The 26,773-nt window shown below is 42.2% G+C and overlaps 1 long non-coding RNA gene across 1 annotated transcript in view; it reads right to left on the bottom strand.

The window, feature by feature from the left end:
• LOC118518491 (uncharacterized) overlaps window positions 1-26,773 on the bottom strand; it is a 190,270-nt gene that overhangs the window by 133,000 nt on the left and 30,497 nt on the right. The window lies entirely within an intron of this gene.

Raw genomic sequence — 26,773 nt, 5'->3', positions numbered from 1 at the left:
CTTTTATTTTGATGAAGTCCTAATAATTTATTTTTGCTTTAGTTTCCCTTGCCTGAGGAGACATAGCTAGAAAAAGGTTGCTATGGCTGAAGTCCAAGAGGTTACTGTCTGTGTTCTTTTCTAGGATTTTTATGGTTTCAGGTCTCCTATTTAGGTCTTTAATCCATTTTGAATTTATTCTTGTGTATGGTGTAAGAAAGTGGTCCAGTTTCATTCATCTGCATGTTGCTGTCCCATTTTCCTAACACCATTTGTTGAAGAGATTGTCTTTTTTCCATTGGATATTCTCTCCTGCTTTGTCGAAGATTAATTGACCATAGAGTTGTTGGTTTATTTCTGGGTTTTCTATTCTGCTCCATTGACCTATGTGTCTATTTTTTGTGCCAGTACCACACTGTTTTGATACTACAACTTTGCAACATAACTTGAAGTCCAGAATTGTGATGCCTCCAGCTTTGTTTTTCTTTCTCAAGATTGCTGTAGCTATTTGGGGTCTTTTGTGGTTTCACACAAGTTTTAGAATTATTCGTTCTAGTTCTGTGAAAAATGCTGTTGGTATTTTGATAGGGATTGCATTAAATGTGTAGATTGCTTTGAGTAGTATAGATATTTTAACAGTACTTGTTCTTCCAATCCATGAGCATGGAATGTCTTACCATTTCTTTGTGTTGTCTTCAATTTCTTTCATTGGTGTTTTACAGTTTTCAGAGTACCGGTATTTCACCTCTTTGCCAAACTAATTTCTTATGTCAAGATAATTTGTTGTGTTTTTGTTTTTCTTTCCATTTCAGCTATGGCCTCCCTTCCCTGAAGGCCAACGTCTAGTCTCAATGGTGAGAAGGGCAACAGAATAAACAAGGGAATTAGGTAGCAACAACACCAGCAGAAATCAGTCACTACCTCATTTGTTCATTTGTATACCAAATAAATAAGTGCAAATCACAGACAAGTTCAGGTGAAGACAAGTCATTTGAAATATCACAGGAGTTCAAGTAGAGTATCAAGTCATGGACACCAAAGTAGGGAAAAGCTATTGGTAGAAACTCCACGCCATAGTAGACATCAAGAAAAACAGCCAAGGAAGAGAATATCAATAGAAAGTTCCATGCTGTGGCAGGAGTGTAGGACTCACTGGAAGGCAAAGTAAAACTGGGGCTCATTACACATGTGCAAAGGCAGGCCAGATGAATTAACACTATGGCCCTGGCTTCCTATTTCTACATGCTCATGACTCAACCATGCTGGGACCACACTTTTTTTTTCTTAATGCAGCATATTTATAAACCACTGCTAAGATCTGCTTTCCTCCACCAAATGGAACATAAGCCAGTGCTTACTGAATTTTTATTAATTTTGCCACATTTACATGTCTTAGGGATGCTTTGGTCATATAATTATAGATACTAAATCTGTTATTACACCACCTTCATCTGTTGTAAGTCCTCTCCCTGCAGTGATTCAGCTCTTTAACAGAGCCACTCCTTATGTTTTGAAGGTTTCAGTAATTAGAGCCAAGCATTTCAGGTATTAATGTATTTATCAGTCCTACATCAATAGGATAGAAGATGGAAGCAAAGCCACATACAAGCTCACAAGGTCCAACACATAAAAGGATACAATATGATCCCCTTCCCCTTCTAAGGCACCCTCCTATAAGTAGTTGAGGTTCTTCCTCTTTTTTCTTCTCTCCCCATATTGGTCCTTAAGTGCTTGTCCACTTTTCCTAACTTGGGTCTAATGACTGTGCACCCCCATTTTCAGGCTGGATCAGATGCCACTTCCCTGTGCTCCATGATGCATCATACATCTTTCTGTCACTGTATGTCCAATTATTTTAAAACTCCCTGTTTATTAGTTTCACAGGACTGTGAACTCCTATAAGGAGGGACTAGGTCTTTTAGTCCCTTTTCTGTCTCATTCATCTCTATATCCCAAGGACCAGCCTAGCACAGGGTCTAGCATAGATTAGACTTCAGGAATATATAGTAATGGTCAAAGAACACTTGAAAGTAATTGCAGTGTTGCATTTCCTAGTCTAAACATCTGGACCCTTTGGGGATCTCCCTACTACAGCTGTCAGAATCTCCTAGTGATTTCCTGCTGTTGGTCTTCACCCATTACCCTGACCATGGACTAAATCTTCCATGTGCTCACATGGTCCTAGTATTGACCTGGACTTGTTTCTGCTCATCCATGAGTCTCAAAGCCCTAGAAGAAATATCTGGAGAGGAGGAAAGAGGAATTGTTTGAGTAAGTAACAGCCTCAAACACCAGAGACAAGCTGTGGAAGAGTAAACATCCTCCATCTAAAAACTGATGTGCAAAGCACTCTAAAGCAAGTGTGAGGTGCTGTGTGGGTCAAGGATGATCATTACCTCTGCCGTCTGGACCACCGGAGACAGGATCCCTGACCCCAGTGCATCTTTTCCATCTTTGACATATATTATTCTATGAATTTTTGATGTTTCAATCTGTGTACTTTGAGGAGAATAGTGGTGATTACAAAAGAGTACTTTCCATTCTCCTGGGGGTGTGATAGATGACTGGCTCCCGAGCATGTCTGCAGCAGGGAGAAGCCGAGGAGGCATTACACTAGCTGTGAGCTGTTCTTACATATTCCTCTTTTGAAAGGCAGACAAAATCCTTTCAAGATAGAAAACAATGGGTTTGCCTCTTCCCTATTTTGGCAATTATCCTTAGGCTGCTCTGTTTCATACAGTTATGGAGTGATTATTTCGGATTAAAGGAGCAATTGAATCTGTATCAAAAATAAGTTTGAGATTCCTCGCCTCCCTGACAAACATGTTATTACTGCCTTTGCAAAGGGGCATTTACCTGTCTGTCAGAAATATACTTTGTTTTCATTTCATGTGAAATCTCTTTACTTCTGAAGACGTATCTGTGGAATAAAATGAATGCTTCTGACAGACATTTCCCAAGGGAAAGCATGAGCCTTCACCCTACTCAAGGGGTCCTGGCCCTTAAGCAGCACCATTTTGTTGATGAAACACTGTCATGGCCCTGTGTGCTTTAAAAACGGAACCTTGTGGATTTCATTCATTGCCAAGGTCTCTGCCGCTGCCCTCATTCACAGGCTATTTAAGAGATTCCTTTCTGAACACTCTCCCTAGTTCTTCCTGAAATAAGTACTTTGTATTTAAAGGGGGAAGGTGTTGTAGCTCTGTGACTGTGGAGTCCCTACCTAATTAAAATCCTGGGACGTGGGCTCTCTCCTCTTTCTTAAATATGCTCAGAGTTAACAGCACACCATCCTCTGGGGTGAGTCATCCAGTTTCTAGGCTTTCATCTCTTGCACACAATGAAAACCTGAAGAGTGTGTGGCCAAGAGCCAGCTCTAATATTAGTGATAATACCTTTCTAGAGCTTTAGGTTTGCAGACCACTTTCATATTCACTACCTCTCTGGAGACTTTAAACAGTCCTGGGAAGTTGATGTTTTCTACTTTCCAGATCTGAAAGTGAAGACCTTGGAAAGAGAAGGGTCTTGCTAAAGTCAAAGAACTCTATGGATGGTCTAATCCAGTTCTCTTGAGTAGATATCCCAGGCTTCTTACATTGCCAAATAGAAGCCATTACCAATTAGACTAAAAGGTATGGGACTGGGGCTTGGCTCCAGGTATACGTTGGGCAGCCCACAGTTTCCTGGGGAACTCTAACGAGCAGGCAGGGCTGAGAACAGTTGCTTTCCCCCACACAGGTCTTCTCCAGACCCCAGCTCTGTGCTCAGGGATGAGAATGGAGGTAATGACTTTTCACATAGGATGACACTGGGATGTGTGTGTGTGATTTTATTTCAGAGTTTCTCAACCTCTGCTCCATTGACATCTGAGGCCAGATAAGTCTTTTTTGTGATGGCTGTCCTATGTATCATAGAGTGTTTGGCAGTATCCCTGGCCTCAACCCATTAATGCCAGCAGCAACTCCCTCTCCCCCAGTTATGACAGCCAAAAATGTTTCCAAATATTCCCAACTGTCTCCAAGGGAACAAAATCATTCATCCACAGTTGGCAACTACTGTTTTATTTCATTGTATTTAATACACACTTATTTGTCTCTCCTTAACTGTGGGCTACTTGAAGACCGGGGCTCTACTGTACTTACCTCTGTAATCCACAAACCTGGCAGCACGCAGTAGAGACCTTTCAATTCACAGTGACCATTTAAATTGACCTGTTATTCCCAGGAGTGATCCTCTAAGTGTTTGTACTTCACAGCCCTAGTCCTTTGGCCATTGTTTATTAGACAAAAGGTAGATACTAATTCAAAATCAATGAGTCAGATTCTCTCTCCTGTTGCAACTGAGACTGATAGACCCAACATCAGCATGGTGTTGCTCTTTTGCACAGATGAGCTCCCAACTCATCAGGAGCAGCCTCTTGCACCTATCACATGAACTGAGATGCAAAGAAAGCCAGTCTTCGAAGAAATAAGAATGAAACAGATGTTCAAGCAGAGACTAGGGACCAGATGAGAGCACCTCTGGGTTCATGATGGCTTTTCAGATATTGCCTGATTTTTCCAGTCCCCTCCTGAGGCCTGGTTGCATTCTTATCCTTTGGTTCTATAAAACTTCCCTCCATCTTTATGACAAACACACTCTTTGCATGTAAAATAGCTTGAATTGGATTCTGACACTTGTAATCAAAGAAACCTTATGAATACATGAGATCCGGCATTGGGGAGATATGCAACAAATTTCATTTAATTAATTGATCAATTAATGAATGCACCAGCAGCCCAAGACAAGAGATGGTGAGAGTAGCAAGCTCTCCAAAAGCAGTGGCAGCAGTACCACCAGCCACCTGAGGTCCACTGGAATGGAAAAATGGCTCATGCCTCTAGCCTGTGCCCAGCCCCACCTGGAAGCAAAGGCTGATCCAGACACTGGGAGAGAAGGAGTTTGGTGCTAGAGTGAGATGTGCAGTAATAAAACCTGATAGGGTGTTGACAAGAATCCAGGCCTCTGGGATTCTAAGTCAAACCACTGAGTCTTTCCAAGTTGGGCCCAGCCTGGGATAATAGGGTTCCAACTGGCTTGCAGAGAATCTAATTACTCACTCAGTCACAACTGCTGCTCCTAAAGCATTTCAAGGAGATTCCCAATTCCCAGACATCCACATCACAAGGCAATTTTGTTCCCAGATCCCCAAGAGTCAACCAGGATGAGCTGAGATTCCTCCTCAACGTGGGTCTACAGCAGACTTGGATTCAAGGAAAGCTCTTCTGGCTCTCCTCTGGGTACACCAGGATGGCATTTTGCTCTAAAAGATAAAAGGTACATAGGAAGAGGGCCAGGCTGAGGTCCTATGTGACACCAAGGGAAAGCAAATGCCCCCCTCATGAGGCCAGAAAAGAGAGACAAGAAGGTCCCTGAATTGAAGGATAAGCAGAAGAGTCTGGTGGAAGGACTGGTTCCAAAAGAATTGAAAGCAAATTCTCAAAGAGATATTTACACACCCATATTCATAGCAGCATTACCCACAATAGCCAAAAGGTAGAAAGAAGCCAAATGTCTATCAGCAGATGAAGTAATAAACAAATGCAGCACATGAACACACACACACACACACACACACACACACACACACCACAGGATGAAACATCACTCCACCTTAACAAGGAATGAGATTCTGGTACATACTACAGTATGAATGAACCTTGAGGACATAATACTAAGCCAACACCAAAAGACAAATGCTGTATGATTCCTCTTATATAAGGTACCTATAATAGTCAAATTCATAGAAACAAAGTAAATGGTGGTTGTCAGGGACTGGGAAGAGGTGGTAATCGAGGGCTGTTGTTTAAAGGATAAAGTTTCAGTCTTGCAAGATGAAAAGAGTTCTGGAGATTGGTTGTACAACAATGTGAATGTAATTGACAGTACTTAATTGTACATTTAAAACGACGAAGACAGTAAATTTTATGTTACGTGTATTTTACTACGTTGCTTTTTAAAAACAACTGTAATAAATTAAATTGAATTTAAATAAAAAATTAAAAAAAACAAAAACCAAAAAATAAATAAATAAAAAATAAAAAGAATTAAAAAACTGCAATGGCCGAGTGCATCACCAACCTGCCAAGGCTAGGGAAAGTGGACAACCAACATTTGCTCACAGAACAGATAGCTTTTTGTGAATAGCTCATTGCATAAGGCAAACAACTGCCAGTTCAAAGTTTGAGGCAAGGGACTTTGCCTGGGTAGCTTTCTTGGACAATGTTTCCCTGGAAAACCTCTGAGGCATTTGTACAGCATGTTTCTGTGTCTACTCTTGCTAATCTATTGTACCATCTAGGGATATCTGGGGAAGCCATGATACAAAGGCAACCTGAAGAGGGTACCTAATCCTTTCCATCAGCCTTGTGGGTGTGGACTATCCCTGCCACCAAAGGATCATAGGAGTTGGGGTTGCAGAGCAGAGAACAGACAGATAAGAGAACTTCGAAACTGTTAGTGTTGGAAACTGCAGGGTATCAAGGTAGATGCTATCATTGCTCTATATCAAAGAGATAAATTTTGGTGGCTTGAAAGAGAAACCTGTAAGGAAAGTGGATGGTCAGGAAGAAAATGCCTTCTTGGTAAATACTATCATTCAGACTCATGATGGTGGGCAGCCAGTGGAATAAATCATCACCCACAGTCGCACTGAACCTTAGGCAGGAGGATCCCTCTAGGAACTGAACAGGCTAAACTTTCCTTTGCTCAGTCTTCCTGGACAGCCCCATAAGAGTGAGCCACTCCTTCCTGGGGACCCTAGTGCTTCCAAATGTTCTAATTCAACTGCATCTGGTCTTGTCAGGCTCTCCCAGATGCAGACAATAGACATGAGATCTATATAGGTTTGCGGTGGGAATGAACCAGTGAAGGACATAGGTCCTGATAGGGAGGGGTTTCAGCCCCCTACCCCAGGCACTATGAAGGGGATTATTCCAGCTGACCCCAGAGAAAGTCTGAGGGTCTATAATGCAATTTTGAAATAAGAATTTCTAGTGTGGCAAATGATCTATAAAATGTGGCATCTCCAGTCCCAGCATCAAAGCCTAAGGAAGAAATCATTGAGCCATGCATGGCATAGGAAGTCTGCAGCTTCCAAAAGAACTTTGTCTTCAGGGGCACCTGGGTGGCTCAGTTGGTTAAACATCCAACTCTTTGATTTCATCTCAGGTCATGATCTCATGGTTGTGAGATCAAGCCCTATATCAGACTCCACACTCAGCATGGAGTCTGCTTGAGATTTTTTCTCTCCCTCTCCCTCTGCCCCTCCCCCATTCACTCACAAACTCTCTCTTTCAAAATAAATAAATAAATAAAATTTTTAAAAAATAAAAAAGAATTATGTCTTTGGCCTTTCTTCCTTCATTCTGCAGTATTACTTGAGTAAGTATGTGGCACATGTGCTAGATGCTAGGAAACCAAGGGTGAAAAGTAGAGAAGGTCCTTGATGTCATGGTGCTTAGATTCTAAGTGGGAAACACATTTTCTCATTGAAATGGAACTGAATGTAGGACACAGATGCCCAATACCATTACACAGGGGCTCACAGTCCCCTTTAGGTCTTCAACAAATATAACTGAACCTGAGTACTGTGCCTTTTTATAAAAGGGTTATAGTAGAACCACACTCTAAGAAGCATCAAGCGTTCCTATTAATGAAGACATGAAGATTCTACACTCTTTCCCAAGGGTCTAGCTTTCTAACACAGCATCTAGGAGCCCTTCCTAGGGATAAAAGTTGAGTCTCTCATCCTGATGCACAAAGAAGCTGATCTTCTCATAAGACCAATCACAATAAGGCCATATGTCACATTCACTCAAAGCAATGACTTTTAGAGTCAGACAGCTTGATTCCACCATTTACTGACTGTGTGAACTTGACCCTCTCTGTACCTCAGCTTCCCTGTGTGTAAAATGAAAATAATCCCAATCTCCCAGAGTTTCTAAGTACATCAAAAGAGGTCCCATATTTAAATCACTTGCACCAAACCTACCATATGAGACTCTTGGCAAATTTCGGTGGCTTCCGCTCCTCCCCTGGGCTGCCTCTCCCTTCTCTCACCCCCTGACCTGGACCCCATATGGTCCTCAGAATCCTACTTAGGCTTCCTTCCCCTACCAGGGTGGTACCAGTTTTATCCAAACTCCCATTTCCCCAATTTTTGTCCTCAGGTAGCTAGCAGGACCTGAAGTATCCTTAGGATCACTGGTCTGAGTCCCCATCACTTACCCGTAGACCCAACATCTAGGGAGGAATCACCTAGGGGAGGATTCAGGGGTGTGGAACCCTACCTGGTAAGGGAATATTGGGAATAAGAAGACATTCAGAAACCCCCAGGAAGAGGGCCACCCATCCCACAGGCACAATAGGACAGCCCTTTAAGTATGAAGCAAAAACTCAAAATCTTTCCACTTACAGGCCAAAGAGATCGATTTACCCTGAATGTCCCCTCTCCCATCTTCCTTCTTCTGAGACAGCACTTGAGGGTAGATGAGCTGCCTATTTGTACAGTAGTGCCTCCCAGTTTTATTGCAAATTAAACATGCACACATTATAAACAAACAATAGATGTCTCTAGAGCAAATATACAGCTTTCAGACCCCTCATAAATTCTTCAAGAGGAGCTCTTTGCAGTTTATCGTCTCAATACAATTTTGAGTGAGTTACAGCCCTGTGTGGGATGTCAGGAAGGAGACTGCTCACTTAGGGGGGTTTATATGAGACTCTCCACTCTCCTGTGTTGCTCCAAACTTCTCCAGCATTGGAGTGTGGTGGAGGTGTAGTCCCATACTGGCCCATCCTCTCCTTCTCTCCCTGCCTTGTGATTTCTTATAAGATTCTCTTTCTCTAACAAGCTCAGAATTCATCCCTGCCCACCAAATACCAGAATTCTGGGACCAGGGAAATTGTCTCCAGGAACCCACTCTTACTTCCTTAAAGTCTTATGTGGGGAGACCAAAAAGGTTGAGAAACTTACGGGTAAGCAGCAGAGCCAAGACTAGAACACAGCTCTTCTGACTCCCAGCCCAGTGCTCTTCCTAACACACTGTGGGCTCCAGGAACCTGACATAAATAAAAGGGCTTTTAAGTGTATGTAATACACAAAACTCCAGATGATCATATGCTGTAAAGGGCAAGAAATCAGAGAAAGAAGCTAAAAGGTAGTTGTAGGAGATAGAGACATAATGTCAAAACCAAAATCAGGAGCCAAATGGAAGGAGCAGAATGGGACCTGTGTGTGGCCAGATTCTTATTCCTGAGTGAGAATACAGAAGACACATAGACATGCAGGACCAATCCCAAGCAGGGAGATGGACAGGAAGCATGGGGATTTCTAGTACTGAATCTGGTAACAAGTTTGCACTTAGAACACTCCTCTTTTCTATGGTATGGGTTTAGTGCCTTTTTAGGATCTCTACCTAACACCAACTCTTTGTTCTGGGTCTTAAAGCAAGTCAACAGAGGCACCATTCAAGTAGGTCCTAGACTCAAGTGGGCTCTGGCAGGCCCTAGGAGAATGCCTTGTCCCACACAGCAAATGGTGTCTTGGTGTTTCCAGTAGGCTTCATGTGACCCTGACTGGGGGAGTCTCCAACTGAGATATGTGCTGGGATATTAGCCCTTGCCCTACCATATTCAAATAAGGAAACAGAGGCCCAGAAAGGCCGGCTTACTGAAAATGATATAGCTGGTAACCAGAGCCAGAAAACTCCTTATTCCACCCTAAGCTTCCCCATAAACTAAGCCCCTGGCACTCCTGCCTTCCTAAACCACAGTGTTATAGGTAACATTGTTTTCTAGTCAATTAAACTTTACTTTTTGAAAAGGTTGTCAGTGTCATGATGCCCCTTGAAATTGTCAAAACTCTAGAAGACCTCTCTCCAACCCCCACGTGCTTGAGCCTGAGGAGTGAGAGAAAGCAGGCAGTGGTAGAGAGCAACAGGTCAAGGTGAGTGAGTGTATGTAGGGAGGAATCACCTAGGGGAGGATTCAGGCCTCGTGGCTTCCCAGCCCTTCCCTGTGCTTCTTGTGGGATTGTCTCTTACGGAAAGTAGGAAGTACCATAAAGATAGCTTCTTTTTCTCTCCTCGTCTTCTCTGTGGGTATTCCCCTTTGACTCTAGACAGCTAAGACTATCTTTCCTAAAGGAAATAATCCATAACACTATAAAACATAAAAAGAAAAGGTTCTAAATGTTCAAAAAGAGGGGAACAGTCAAGAAAATCATGTTGTATTCATTAGGTCAATAATATGTAGCTGTTATAAGTGACATTTACGACATCTATAACATGGGAAAATGCAGTCTGCAGAGTCTTCAGTACAGAATGATCACAACTACGTGAGAACTGGAAATAGAATTCTATATAGGGAAAAGGCTGGATAGAAATATACCTAAATACTAACCATGGGTTATCAGAGTGGTAAGACTATGAGACATTATCATTGGCTGAATGTTCGTGTCCCTCCGCCCAAATTCGTATGTTGAGATCCTAACCCCCCAGGTATTGCTACTAGAAGGTAGGGGCCTTTAGTAGGTGTTTAGATCATGAGGGCAGATCCCTCTCATGAATGGGATTAGTGCCCTTTTAAAAGAGAGCCCAGAGAGCTCTCTCACTCTTTCTGCCATGTGAGGACATAGTGAGAGCACAGCTGTCTATGAGCCAGGAAGCAGGCTCTCACCAGACACTAAATCAACCAATGCCTTGATCTTAGACTTTCCGGCTTCCAGAACTGTGAGAAATAAATGTTTCCTGTTTAAGTCACTCAGGCTATGATATTTCTGTTATAGTAGCCCATATTTTTCCCCTACTTTCTGTTTCTCTGGCTTTCAATTTTTTAATAATAATATAAATTTTGTAACAGAAAAAAAGGTAAACTTTTTAAAAATTGCCTTTCCAAATCATGCCAAAATTTCAGAGAAAATAGTGTATAGTGGTTAAGACTCAGGTTCACTCACACCAGTCAGAATGGCTAAAATGAACAAGTCAGGAAACAACAAATGTTGGTGAGGATGAGGAGAAAGGGAAACCCTTTTACACTGCTGGTGGGAATGCAAACTGGTAGAGCCACTCTGGAAAACAGTATGGAGGTTCCTCAAAAAGTGAAAAACAGAGCTATCCTATGACCCACCAATTACACTACAAGGTATTTACCCAAAGGATATAAACATAGTGATCCGAAGGGGCACCTGCACCCCAATGTTTATAGCAGCAATGTCTACAATAGCCAAACTATGGAAAGAGCCCAGATGTCCATCAACAGATGAATGGATAAGGAAGATGTGGTGTGTATATATAATGGAATATTACTCAGCTATCAAAAAAATGAAGTCTTACCATCTGCAACAATGTGGATGGAACTGGAGGGTATTATTATGCTAAGCAAAGCAAGTCAATCAGAGAAAGACAATTATCATATGATTTCACTCATAGATGAAAATTAAGAAACAAAACAGAGGATCATAGGGAAAGGGAGGGAAAACTGAATGGGGAGTAATCAGAGAGGAGCAAACCGTGAGAGACTCTTAACTATAGGAAACAAACTGAGGGTTGCTGGAGGGGAGGTGGGTGAGGGGATGGGGTAACTGGGTGATGGACATTAAGGAAGGCACGTGATGTAATGAGCACTGCGTTTTATACGCAACTGATGAATCACTGAACTCTACCTATGAAACTAATAATATACTATATGTTAATTAATTGAATTTAAATTTAAAAATTAAAAAAAAGACCAGGTTCAAATAGTTTGAATCCCAAGGTTAATTGTTAATTGTTTTATCCCTCTGTGCCTTCATATCCTCTTTTGTAGAGTTTGGATAAAAACAATACCTAATTCATATTATCATTGTGAGAATTAAATGAGTTTGAAAAGCACCTCTCCCAATACCTGGCACATAGTAGATGCTTCATAAATGTTAGCAATTACTATTGGTTGTCATTATTGCTATTGTTGCTAAGTCCAGCACCTGAGCTGGTGGTCAGGGTGCATACAGGATCCAGAAAGCCTGGGTCCTCCCTCTGGGTGGACTGGACCCCAAGGATGGTAAATGAAGGTGGCAATGTTAGAGGGAACTTTGAGCTTTTCAAGTCCTAAAGAGCTACCAGATAGTCTGCAGGGAAAGGAAGTTCCAATGTAAAGGACATTGGTCAGTTAGTCAAGCCACCGTTCTGCTTCACTATGAGTTTTTCTGGCTCTAGACCTTCTCCAGACAGAATTGCCCTTTCTAGGGGTCTCACTGTGAATGAATTTTCCCAAGGAAAAAGACTCCCAGGTTATTTTCCAGATTTATATGTGTTCTTTTTATTGAAACCTAAATTCTTACATTATAAGGAATGTTCCTGCTGCCAAAAGCATTCATCAATAAATGATGAGAGACAGGATAACCACAGAATTCCAAATAGCAATTGAGTTTCTCTGAGGAACATGACTATTACATGTCCAAGAAGTTCTGCTAGCTACTTAGCATTAAGGATATGTGACTGGAAAAAGTATTAGTAATTCTTCTAAAGTAACATATTTTCTTAGAATAAATGAATGGATTCCCTTTATTCAGGTCCTTAAAATACTATCTGAGCAAGTTCTAGCCCACCACATCTCTGTTCTGAGAACTGTATTGTTCATTTACCGACAGTCTTGGATTATTAGGTACATACAAGACACTCCATGGAGGAAGATCCTCTTTGCTGCTTACAGACTTTAAGTATGAAACTGGTATCCAGAGTGAAGATGAAATTGGAGAATTTCTACCAATAAACCCCCTTAGCAATGCCCATGGGGGCCTGTGGAACTGAAAGTCACTGTTTGCAAAGATATGTTGATAACATACTGTTAGTTTAAAATAAGTATGAGTCTACTGGACCCAGTATTTTCTGCCATTTTTTTTAAGCTTATGATAAGATCAGTCCAAATTAGCATGCCTTCCTTTAGAGGTTTCCAGGACACTTTGTGCATATGTCCATCAGTGGCACTCCTACACGTCATCAGGCTGATCAGTCCCCGTGGGGAAACTGAGGGAGCTCAGCACCAGAGAACAAAGGCTGGACATATGCACTCCTTGTTTGTTTCCATGTGGCAGTATCTCCTGATACATACCCCTACACTTCTACCCATTTCCAGAGCTGGTGGAGTAAATAGTTATAAACAGTAGAATCTGTTGTATGAATGCAGGTTTAGTGAATACAGAGATGTGTTTTCCCCCAATTTATCCTCTGCCTTTGGCAATAAAATTTGACTGCATCTGAAGGAGATTTTCATAGTTCTATAAAGAAAGGCAGCTTATAGCATGAAAAGCTTATAGCTTTTCAGAGAAAAGAGAAAAACTGAAGCCAGAGGTGGTTAAAAAATCTCTCTCATATCCTTTACAAGAAACAAACTATCCTATCCATGCCCAGGGTATTCAATATTTGCAGCAGGGAATCCTTCTAGTAGCTGATGTTTTCATTTCCACAGTGACTGACACATCTCAGTAGCACAGTGAAGGCCTTTCTTCTGGATTCCTTTCTAGCATTATCATTATTATTACCATCACTGTTAGGTGTGGCACTAGTTTTGCCTAAAGCAACAAACCATCAAAAACTCAGCTTTTAAGGCTCTCCCTAAGTTATCCGTACACCTGTAATGGATCTTATATTATCATCGTTGCATTTATATTTCCATCAGACTAGGACTCTCCAGAGATCTGAAAACTCCCTTCGCCTCTGTGAATAGGAAGGCATTCTAAGGCTCCATAGATTTCTCCCAGGCAAATGAAAATATTATTACCTGGAGAATTCAGACCCCAGTGTTGATTTTGCCTGAACTAACAAAAAGATTTCATTCTTCATTGCCTTTGATCTTCCCTCCAGCTATGAGAAATTCTACCCTACTGGAATGGAAACTTGGATGCAATGCATGGTAGACTCTCAGTAATGTGGGCCAGACAGCTGGCGGAGAAGTACTGTTGTGGGTAATGCTGTGAGCCCCTGGATGTAGGAAATGTGACTTACTAGCACCTAGGAAAGGATCCTTGAGTGCTTGCTGAATCTCAGTTAGTTCAAATGAAGAGGCCGGTTCTGACAAGAGCTAACAGATGGTCCAAGACTCAGAGTCTAACAGGTTCTGCATTGAGTTAGGCAAGGCCATTGGTGGAATATGATAGTGGAGGAGAGAGGACAGGGGATGATGGAGTACTGATATGGAAGAAGTTGGCATTGAGGGACATGCATATATAGGTGATGGCAATTCTAGTGATCCATACATTCTTGGTAGGACTTAAGCAAGTAACTTGGGAAGGGGTGATTCAAGAAGGAGATATCAGTACCTCTCTATCACCATCTCAAACAGGGAGGGGAGAAACCGAACTGGGTGTAAATCCCAACCATAGAGATAGACTTTAAGTCAGGCCCCAGTGATGGAGAGAGATGATAATACAAGGCAGGATAGCCAGATAACTACAGGGCAGAGGTTGAGGCAAATGCCCAATTCTGGCAAAGCCTAATACTAAGTCAGAAAGTACCAGGACTGGATAGCCCCTCATATAGGCAGAGCTCATCCTTGCCACTCAAACATCAAGTCTGGGAGTGTGACTTAACTCCAGGCCCCCCAGTGATGGGTGTCAGGCTACTAATGTAAGCTACATCTAGTCAGAAATGGCTAAGGGCTTTATGAGGTTCTGGATTGCAGATAAGAGAACCTGAGTGATGCTAATCCACCAACAGTGAAAAACCTATAGTTCTCCCTGACCAATTTCTACTAAGGCTTCAGAAACTACCAAGGGTAGTTAAGACTCGAATTAAACCAAAGCAGTACACTTTGGCAGAATACATATTAAAAGATGTCTTGGCCTGATTTTGTTGTTGTTGTTATTGGAAGGAAAAGAACAGGTTGTCCAATATCTTTTTCTAGGCAGCAAATCTAAGTTCTTGACTCTTAAGAGTCTGGCACAAGATTTGGGGAGTTTGGTGAGTAGGCTGAATGTGTCCTGCTTTGGGGAATCTTGCCTGGCATGAGCTATGCTCCCTCAGGGTAACCAGGCAACTGGAAGATTTTATCAAGACTGCAAAGGCAAGAGAGCTGGCCAAGTTCCATAAATCAGTGCTCTGAGGAAAGGTATGTTGATGGCTTCTGGGAGTTGGTGAGGAGAGACAGGAGGAAAGGAACCACTCACAAAAACCATAACACAGAAAACAGAAGAAAGAGACAGAGGTCATTATGGGAAAAGGGAAGGAGACCTTTTCATTCAAGATCCAAGGTGCCCAGGGATAAATGACGGATGTGCCTTTTGTGGCCAACTGGAATCTAAAAAAGGACCCAGAGTCTCTACCCTTTTCTCCTTCCACCATCATCCACCTTGGCGATTTTAAAGATTATATTCTATACCCATTGTATCAGTTAGAGTTCAACCAGGAAAAGAGACTCCTCCAGGTGTTCCAAATAGGGAAGGTTTTAATATAGGGAATAGACTCTCATGTAACCAACAGAATGATCTGAGCAAAGATCAGGGTAGCAGCTGCCAGAGTTCATGAAATCAAGAAGTGACCAGGAAAATGGCTGCCACCAATCTCCGCTGTCCACAGCTCAAATCAAGTGAAATGGGAGATTGCCCAGAGGTGCTACAAAGCTCAAGAATTGGACAGAAACTACAATCTCAGCTCTCTGTAGTAGGTGGTTCACAAGAAATCACTTGGAAGCTTCTGCAAACCTTACCTTTGCCTCCTTCCCATCTGCCTACAATTGTGCCAGAGAATAGTGACTTCTACCCTACCACCCTTCAATTTTCATGCGGGTTTACAGAATCTAGCGCAGAGCCATCCTGGTGAAGAATTCTGGGAAATATATTTGCAGACTTCTCTGTAGGAATGATGCAATGATGAAGATCATGCAGGAGGGTAGGGGGGAGGGGGGACTGGTTAGCCCGGTGATGGGTATTGAGGAGGGCACGTACTGCATGGAACACTGGGTGTTATACAAAAACAATGGATCGTGGGTCACCACATCAAAAACTAATGATGTATTGTATGGTGACTAACATAACATAATAAAATTAAAAAAAAAAAAAGATGATGCAGAAGCAGACAAAAAAGATGTGAAGTTAACAGCAGACAATCTGGCATACCCATTGAGAATGGGAGTTTTGCCAGTTCCACCTGTTTATCTTCTGACGTATGACTTGTAGATCTGAAGTTTGTTATTGATTCTGTTTTGAGCCTATCTCCTTCCACAGGCTCAAACAACGGCATTTGAGTACTTGAAATATGGTGAAGATTGCTAGTTTGTTTATTTACTCATTCCCTGAATGTGTGCTGAGCTCTTACTAGGTGCCAGATGCTGATCCGGTTGCTGGGGACAGAGTGGTGAATAAGACAGACAAGGGCCCTGCCCTCACAGGCTTACACCCTGATCAAAGAATGCCAGACAGTTATAAGGTGAACTAGTTGAACAGGGTATTTTCTTTTTCCCAACAGCTTTATTGAGGTATATTTTACATATCACAAAATTCACCCACTTTAAGTGTGCAATTCAGTAAGTTTTAGTAGATTTACTGAGTGATACAACAATCACCATAAATCAGTTTTAGAACATTTTCATCCACACAATAAGATCCTCCATGCCCATTTACAGTTAATCCCTGTTCCCACCCCAGCCTCAGTCCAACACGAATCTATTTTCTATCCGTATAAATTCACCTTCTCTGGACATTTCATATAAATGGAATCATACAGATAATTTCAATTTGGAATAAATATATGATTTAAATGAATCACCTAAATGTGTTAAAGTAACTAGGCAGTAGAGGGGTTCACCTTTATTTTGGATGGTAGGAGAAGGCCTTCTTGAGAAAGACTAACATTTGAACTGAGATACACCTTTTCAGTAAGTCAGGCATATATTGCCAAGAATATGAGGTACAGACTGTGTTAATTGACATAAAATACACTAAATACATTAAAATACACCAACAGACTAAGATCATGGTTTGGCAATGATGTGAAGGTCACCTTACCTTAATCATCTATGGCAGCAGTCATGCCCAAGGAGGGGGTGTTGTAAGGATCAGTGGGCTTCTAGAAGGGCACATTGTGATGGACAGAACTCAGGAAGAGGTTGGAAGACTCCATACAAAGGGATAAAGGGCTCTGTTCTCTATCTAAAGAACAAAGTCCTCAGATTTCATTGACAACCATGCCCCAGCACCTACCAGAATACTAAGACATAAGAAGAGATGGAACCAAACAGAACATCTGCCTCCACTCCAGGAGCTAAGTCAGAATACAGCAAACTCAGCCCTCAAAGCAGTATGGGGAATGCAAGAGCTAAAACTTTGGAATTAGGCAGTCTTTCCAATACCAGTTCCTATACTTCTTTGCCATGTGATTTCAATTACTGTTTCCTCATCTGCAAAATGGTAATTAAAACTCTTATCTTGGTGGATCACTTTGAGGGTTAAACGTGATCACATAGGTGAGTGATCAACCCAGTGCCTAACCCATCATAAAGCCTCAATAAATATGATGTGTTATTTTGAAGGCAGGAGCAGCAGACTCAAGATTCAGGTAGATACAAGACAACATGAGGTTAGACACTATTTGGTACATCAATTTTGACTGATTTAACTACTTAGCCACCACATTTACATAGAAAGACAGATACCAGTGCTGCTACCAGGTATAATTAAATAAAATGACTAGTGTCTCAGAAGCAGCCGATTCTGCAAACACAGGATCTTAGAGCACAGGGGGCCATGAAACTGAGAGCCCATACCCCACCCAGGGAATGCCCAAAAATCTTGGGGAGTCTACTGGATATCTACTGAGATGGAATGGGGCTAGAGCCAATCTTATCTTAAGAGTAAGAAACCCAACACACATCAGGGTTAGGGCAGCTGTTGTGTTGCTATTATTAATTACTATTTGCTGCCATTTCCCCCACCCCGGCCCCAGCCCAATTTGGCAGATGAGAGAACTATTCGATAAGGCAGTTCAAGGCCTTAGGCAGACAAGGACATTGAAAGTTCAAGAAGCTGTGGGCCAGGAAAAGCTAAAAAATGAAGGTGGGGTGAGGTTGGAGGGGCAAAAACCTAGAGGTCCCATGACTGGGGATAGTCATCACCACATTCACTACATCTCTTCAAATTCCCTCCCAGGAACTTTTCTGAAAACAGAAATAAAAACCCCAAAAGGCGGCACCTGGATGGCTCAGTCGGTTAAGCATCTGCCTTTGGCTCAGGTCACGGATCCCAGGCTCCTGGAATCAAATCCCACATTGGGCTCTCTGCTCAGTGGGGAGTCTGCTTCTCCCTCTCCCTTTGCCTCTGTGTTCTCCCCCTCCCCTCAAATAAATATTTTTTTTAAAAAACCCTATTATATCAAAAAGTAATGATGTACTATGCCTTGGCTAATTGAATTTAAATTTAAAAATAATCGGGACTTACAAATGACACTACAGATAAAGGGCTGGTATCCAAGATCTATAAAGAAGTTCTCAAACAAGGGGCACCTGGGTGGCTCAGTCGTTAAGTGTCTGCCTTCAGCTCAGGTCATGATCCCAGAGTCCTGGGATCAAGGACACATTGGGCTCCCTGCTCAGCGGGAAGCCTGCTTCTCCCTCTCCCGCTCCCCCGCTTGTGTTCCCTCTCTCGCTGTGTCTCTCTCTGTCAAATAAATAAATAAAATCTTAAAAAAAAAAAAAAGAACTTCTCAAACTCAACACCCAAAAAACAAATAATCAAGTCAAAAAGTGGGCAGAAGACATGAACAGACACTTCTCCAAAGAAGACATACAAATGGCTAACAGAAACATGAAAAAATGTTCATCATCATTAGCCATCAGGGAAATTCAAATCATAACCACGTTGAGATACCACCTTACACCAGTTAGAATGGCAAAAATTGACAAGGCAAGAAACAACAAATGTTGAGAGGTTGTGGAGAAAGGGGAATCCTCTTACACTGTTGGTGGGAATGCAAGGTGGTACAGCCACTTTGGAAAACAGTGTGGAGGTGCCTCAAAAAATTAAAAATAGAGCTACCCTATGACCCAGCAATTGCACTACTGGGCATTTACCCCAAAGACACAGATGTAGTGAAAAGAAGAGCCATGTGCACCCCAATGTTCATAGCAGCAATGTCCACAATAGCCAAACTGCGGAAAGAGCCAAGATGCCCTTCAACAGATGAATGGATAAAGATGTGGTCCATATATACAATGGAATATTACTCAGCCATCAGAAAGGATGAATACCCAACTTTTACATCAACATGGATGGGACTGGAGGAGATTATGTTAAGTGAAATAAGTCAAGCAGAGAAAGTCAATTATCATATGGTTTCACTTATTTGTGGAATATAAGGAATAGCATGGAGGACATTAGGAGAAGGAAGGGAAAAATGAAGGAGGGGAAATCGGAGGGAGAGATGAACCATGAGAGACTATGGACTCTGAGAAACAAACTGAGGGTTTTAGAGGGGAGGGGGGTGGCGGGATGGGTTAGCCCGGTGATGGGTATTAAGGAGGGCACGTACTGCATGGAGCACTAGGTGTTACACGAAAACAATGAATCATGGATCACTACATCAAAAACTAATGATGTATTGTATGGTGACTAACATAACATAATAAAATAAAATTTAAAAAAAGAAACAAAACAAAACAGAAAACTAAAAAAATAAAAATTAAAAATAAAATAAATAAAAATAAAAATAATTGGGGAAAAAAAACCCATAAAAGGATTATCCTGAGCTAGTAGAACCCACGAACAGGATGAAAAAGAGAACCTGCAATTTTGCATGGGTCATTGCTTGCATAAAGTCTCATCTCAGAATTCTGCTCAGTGAACAATTCAAATGAAATACAAGGAAATATCTACCACTTAGCCCCAGGCTTGCAAAAGGTGATATTAATTAGCTCTGACTAAAGATAAACAAGCCACCAACCATCTTTCCTTTTTTTTCCCTTTTTTTCTTTTTTTTTTTAAATTCAATTAGCCAACATATAGTACATCATTAGTTTCAGATGTAGACTTCAATAATTCATCAGTCGCATAAAACACACAGTGCTCATTACATCACGTGCCCTCCTTAATGCTCATCACCCACCTCCCTTCCAGCAACCCTCAGTTTGTTTTTTATACTTAAGAGTCTCTCAGGGTTTGTCTCCCTCTCTGATGACTTCCCATTCAGTTTTCCCTCCCTTCCCCTATGATTCTGTGCGCTGTTTCTTATCTTTCTCTTCCGTCTTCCAAGTGGGCTGTTGTCACTTCTTTCCTAATCTGGAGAAAAGACTTTTGAGGAGTCCTGCTATATAAGATTGTACCCAACTGAACCCAGCCCTAAAGGAAGATAGCACTGGCCTTCTCTGAGAGGGGAGATCACTGGAAGATGCTACATGATTAGAAGACACAAAAGGGTGTTATCCACTTTCAAGAGCAAAGCCTTGGCAGTCATCAGAACCAGGCTTAAATCCTGGCTCTGCCACTTAAGCAAGTGACTTAAATCTCTCTGTGCCTCAGTTTCTTTCTCTGTGAAGTGGGACTATTAACAGTTCTGGCATCATAGGGTTGTGACAAAAATCAAAAGAGACAATTTATGCAAAGCATTTTGTAGAGTACCTGTCACAGGGTAAGTGCAATAAAGACTGGTTATTACCATTCATATATTCCAACATAACTGGTTGGCATGCACTGTGCTGTGAGCCGGGGTATCAGTGCACCTGGTAGGTAGAACAAAAGTTGGTTTGGGAGAATGAGCACCTGAGTTTCAATTCTGGCCCTGCCCTTTATTAGTTGTTCCAACTAAGTCAAAGCTTTTAAGCTTCTTGAGAGTCCTCTTCCTCACTTAGCAAATGGGATTACTATTATATATTCCCAGTACTGTTATGAGGACTAAGTAGAATACTATCTTTGAAAAACATGTTGAAGGAGATACAATTAGCCATCTGTGGATTCCTTGGGCATTTTGCTTCTCTTCCTTCCCTTAGTCAGCCCACTCCTTTTGTGCCTATTTTCTTTTCCACTTCGTTGTTTTTTCTTTTCTATTTGGGTACCAACCAGAAGCAAGGGAAGTGAAGGAGGGCAAACTGACACAAACCTCGGTCCATTTCATCAGCTATTGTTAATCCTATGATATTTCTGATGAGAGAAAAAGTTGAAGATGTGATGAATTCATACATAGATCCGGAGCATATTTCCGCTTTCCAGGGTAAATACAGGTTTGTGTAAAGAATCAGGTGTTAGAATCAGATCTGTACTCTAAGTCTTAAAAAATCCTTATTCTACTCCCTTTATACCTGTGTGATCATGGGTGAATTACTGAACCTCTCTGAGCCTCAATTTTTTCAACTAATAGGGGTAAATATACCTAACAAGTAGAGTTGTTAGGCTTAAATATAATATAGGTAAAAATACAGAGTCTGGACAGACAAGGTGTTCAATTAAGTGGCAGTCATTCTAAATTGAAATGTTTATTTCAAGTCTTTCAAGTCCTAACTATGATAATGATTTTTTTAGCACTACCAATATCTTTTTATGAAATACAATAAAGTCTTAACCAGCGGACAGACTCAAACACACAACTTCTTCATTTTCTTCTCCTTCCCTTCAGACCCATGCTTCTTGCCTCCTTAGACATCACAATGGAATTCCTCAAATCACCTCTCCCAAGCTTTCTGCTTTCAAACCGGTGGTTTGGTCTTTCATAGCAGCATGCATCTACAGGATTAATCACCCTCCAGAACCAATGTTCTGTCAGGAGAGGTGTACTGAGTGCTACTATGTGCAAGCAAGCACTCTGCAAGGCCCACAGGATAGGTAACTGTGGAATGCACAGTCCCTGACCCTCAAGGGAGACAGACCTGTCCACCGTGACAGTACTCTGATGGCACAGTGCTCAAAGCTCGGTGAGGACCAACACTGGACAGCCAGAGAGGGTGACAAATAGGCTGGGCCTTGGAGGATGGGGAGGAGTTTGAGAGGTGGTCAAGGGAGAGAGAGGAATGATCATGGACAAAGGCACAGAGACAGGAATGGTGTCCCCAGTGTGGGCTGCCTAAAATGTGGTAGCTTGAAAAGGGGCAGGAGAAGAGATTGGAGAAGCAGTATGGGAAAAGATGATAAAGATCCAAACTACAGCAGTGGTGCTGAAGGTAGAGAGGAAGAAGAGTAGAAGAGCCATTTCTGAGGGCACATCATCGGTTCTCAACCACTAGAAGACATTGATGAAAGGCTAAGGAGGGGCACCTAAGGGAGCTCTCAAGTTCAGCCTGGAGGACTGAGTAGGTGGTGGCTCCACTGACTGAGAAGGAGTCCCAGTAGGAAGAACAGACAAGGGAGTAAGTTTTCAGCTCAGTCTAGCATGTGTTGAATTTGAGATGCATGTAGGGACATTCCAGGCCAAGGCAGGTTCCCAAAGATGCATCCAATGTGTAACTCTGTTGGAGCTCTGGGGACCATACTGGCTGGTGTATGTTTTTCTAACAAGTGGCCCTGTCCAGTAGGAATCAGACCAGCAGATGTGTCTGCACGGGGCAGAGGATCTGGGCAGTCATCTTCATAAATGCAGTCACTGAAGTCATAGTGTGGAAAAGGTACTCCTTGTACCCTATAGCTCCCAGCAGAGGAAAGAGCTCGTGGCTGGAGCTTGATGAATCACAACTACCGGGTTGACTCTCTTGACACAGCTGTCCTCCCTACCCACATCATCTTTTCTATCGTGTTCACATCTTTCTTCCTTTCATCTCCTCCTGCTTCTCCTTTGCAGCTCCCAGTGAATGCCTGATGAATCCTGGCTTAGCGAATAGGCTAAACTCACCACTTAGGAAACAAACCCTAGCTTTTATCTTCCTCTGTGGGTTTGAGTCTGCTAGAATCAAAGTAATATTAGCACGATTTGTTTGGATTAGCATGAAGACTTCTAATCCGCTCCTTTGCAATATTCCATATTTTAATAACTTTAATAATTACTGCTTCCCTTTTCTAATTAAGAGCTTAGAGACAGAGACCTTGGAGAGGGACCAAAACAGTGGCGTTTGGTATTGTGGAGAATGGGAAGAAATATTTGCATAGCAGAATCAATATTCAGAGCCAACTAAGAAGCATTTGGGTTTCAATTCTTCGAGTATTTATTATGCTCCACTGTGGACAAGGTCCCCAGTGCTAGAGATACAGATGTGGCAGACACAGATGTAACTGTTTGAGGTCTGACAACAATAGCATAAATTCCATAACAATATCCTTCTGGTAATGTGCCTGGCAGTACTTAGAGCTTAGAAGTCTAGACCACCTTGGCTCTGGCTCACTGTTCTAACTTTAGGGAGGGGCAGCGGTGACTGAGCAAAAGTTCCCGTTGGGATGTTGCTTTCAAACCACAAAAGTGCTTTCGAGTCCTCAGCTCCAGTAGCAGCTGTATATTTTCAGGTGTGTCCTCTCCACCCAAAGCTAACCTAAAGGGCCAAGCCCAACCCGCAGGACCCTCAGGCTAATCTTTTCCAATTTCCAGACACTACATGTATGTGGAAGCCATGACAAAGGAAAGTTCTAGCTCTGGGCATGGGGTGAGCCCAGAGGCTTGGCAGAGGAGGACCTCCAGAGTGGCAAAGTGCTGTCCATGCTGCCCAAGTGCCCTCTCCTGAAGAGGCTGAGGTTGAAGGTCTTCTGCTTCAACCCAGCCCAGAACAGTTCTTATACAGTACATCTTTCAGTTGGAAGCCCAGTTTGGGAATGAGATCTCTTCTGGGGTCCCCCACCTCTTGGACCCAGAATCACCATCCTCTTCCCTCCTGGGGCTTGTCTTAAAGAGCTGAGCAACTTTCATTTTGAACTCTCATCCATGGGATTTTGTTATGCCCCTCTCCCTCAATCATGCTACACCTCCTCTTTTAACAAAATCTATCTTCAGTAATGTCAAGGACCACCCCTCTGGTAGGGATTCCACACCCCAGAGATAAATCTGATGCCATCTCTGCCTCAAAATATTGTGGCCATTTGAAGGAATCAGGCATGGGCCATTACATTCCTATAAGGTAGGACAGAATGAGTGCTAAATACAGGTTCAAAAAAGCCCTCATTCATTCTGAGTTGGTGAATTGAGGCCAGTTTTGCAGAGGAGGTATTTGATCTGGTTCTTTGAGGATAAGAAGGATTTAATAGATAGACAATAAGGGAAATAGTATTCCAGGATGGGGGTGAGAATGAGCCAGGCAGAGAAGCTTGAAAATGCTTTACTTAGGGAAAAATGAGGGGTCTGGTACTAATAAAGAGCAGGATTCAGACCAGGCTGTAGAGAACATGAAGCCGAAATGTATAATGGCATCCAATCACAATGCCTTGAGTGCTGCTGTAAGGAATTGGGTCTTTATTCTGGAAGGGTTAGAAAAACACCATGGCAGGAGTGAGCAAATTCTTCCTCAGATGAGTAAGATTTAGGAGGATCACTGCTCACCCACATGAAGGATGAAGAAACTAACAACATGCTACCGCTTGTAAGCTATTGTTCCTGCCCTAGGGCTGAGAGACAAAACTAGGACAAGGGTAGTACAAAGCAAAAGGAGAGAAGGCACAGAAAGAATCAGTAGGTTTCTGCAACTGACTAGCTGAGATATCACTGGCTGATACATGTTTGATCCCCCTCACCAGAGTGCAAATCCCTTGAGGGCAGGAACCATGTCTTACTCATCTTTGTGGCCTTAGTGTTAAAGACAAGTGGCTCTCATTTTAGTAGAAGTCTTAACCTGGTGGCCTGAGGTGGGTTACAAGGGAGTCTGCAAGTCTCCCCAAAATTATATGCAGAATGTTTTGTCTGTGCACACAGGCACCTTTCTGTTACAGAGGGCCTACAGCTTTTATCACATCCTTAAGGGGACCTGTGACCCGAAAAATGGTTAAGAACTGCTCTAGAAATTTGTCACCTTCATAAATGTTTCTGACTCTTGGTTTCTGTTTTTATTCCTTCTCTAAGTACTAACTTCCTATAAAAAAAAAAAAAAAAAAAAGACAGGGTCAAAAACATTAAATGGGTCCTGGAACATTATTATATTTTATTTGTAGTAAAAACCCAACATATAAATTCAGCTGAGTCTAATATGCTGAAACTCTGAAAGACATTTTCCCTGCCCGTATCTGACCTCATTCTCTGGTAACACACTCCATTCCAGAACCTACTCTCTAATAGCTGATGCATCTATGAGAATGTGAATCAATTTTAATTTGGAGTTTAGCTTCTGCAGCAAGTGCCTTTGAAGAAGCACCTTCCTGAGAATGCCAACTTGCACCTTTCAATTACGGCCAGATAATTAGGATGGAGGCTCGTCTGCTGCCAGTTCCATTTCTGTGTGGGTGTTAGGGGACAGATGTGGCACTTCTGGGCAACAGACGCTTTCACCAAATGTTGAAAGGGATCATATTGTCCAAACCCAGGCTGAAGGAGTTTGTGCCACTTTTGCCTGCCAGGACCGTCTCGGAGACATGGCTAGGATGCCAAACTACTGGATGCTCTGTGATATCCCAGTGGTTTATAAGGACTACTTAACAGAATATTTACAAGTGGGACTGGCCTAGAGAATTTGGAACATATGTTCCCTAGAAGAAGAAAACAGCCTCTGACCTCAAGAAAAGATGTAGTCCAGTTGGGGCGGGGGGTGGGGGATAAGATACACACACTGAAAAAAAAACAACCTACTTGACAAAGGGACACAGAAGTGTGTGCTCAGTGCGAGGCAAATTTTTTAGGTAAGGGGAAGGGAGGTTGTAGGAATTCAGAGAAAAAAGCTGCCACTGTGTAATGAGGCTCATAAAAGGACATGAAAGAGGGGGCAAAGGCAAGGAATTAGCATGCTCTGCACCACATATTCTCACATTTAACTTAATTTCTTTTCTTCTGACAATTAGGGAGAGCCTACTCCGTGCCAGCTACAACACCAAGTGATTTTGTATACATTATTTGTTAATCCTCACAACTACATTTGAGGTAGGGATTATTATCCTCATTTCATGAATGAGGACTGAAGCTCAGAAAGAGTAAATAAGTTTCTTGGGACATGGCTATTAAGTGCCTGGACCAGAACTATAACCCAGATCTGTCCGACTGCAAAAACTAAATTCTTTTCACACCACGCAGTGTCCCTAAAAAGCTATTAGTACAAAGTGGATGAACCTAAAAAAACATTAAGCTAAGTGAAAGAAGCCAGGCACAAAAGGTCACATATTGTATGACTCCATTTATGTGTAACATCCAGAATAAGTAAAACTATTGACAAAAAAACCTAATGTTTTCCAGGGCCTGGGGAGAGAAGGGAATTTCAAAAGGGTTCCCTCAGTATATTTGGGGGACAGGGAGGTGCCTAAGTCTAGCAGCATGATGAGCCAACATTCTCTTCTCAACTCAAGGGAAGACTTTGAATAAAGGTGTGAGTATCACTCTTTAGCTGAGAGTGAGAGTTCCCAGGCACATACATCTGTGTTTCTGAATCGCAACAGAAGGAGCTTCCCCAAGATTGTCCAAAATGCCCCTGAGAGCATTTATGAGGAGTGAAGCCCACCCCTGCTGTGGATCCTCCTAAGTTAAGAAGACACAAAATTCTTTTGGTCATTCTCAAATAACTCTACATGTAGTCATTTCTTGGTTGCTTAGTAGCAACTTCGAATCTCTGTGAATCTGAAATGTATGGAATAATCTCTTAGCTAATGAAGGTGCCTAGCCAGCCTCCCAGCATCCCATCTCAACTGGACTTTGTTCTTGGCATTGAGGGTACAGAAACTCTCGTGAAAGATCTGAGGGGTCACAGGAGG

The sequence above is a fragment of the Halichoerus grypus genome, chromosome 11 (genome assembly GCF_964656455.1).
Source record: "Halichoerus grypus chromosome 11, mHalGry1.hap1.1, whole genome shotgun sequence".
NCBI classification, from domain to species: Eukaryota; Metazoa; Chordata; class Mammalia; order Carnivora; family Phocidae; genus Halichoerus; species Halichoerus grypus.
This window is presented reverse-complemented; position numbering and strand designations above follow the sequence as displayed.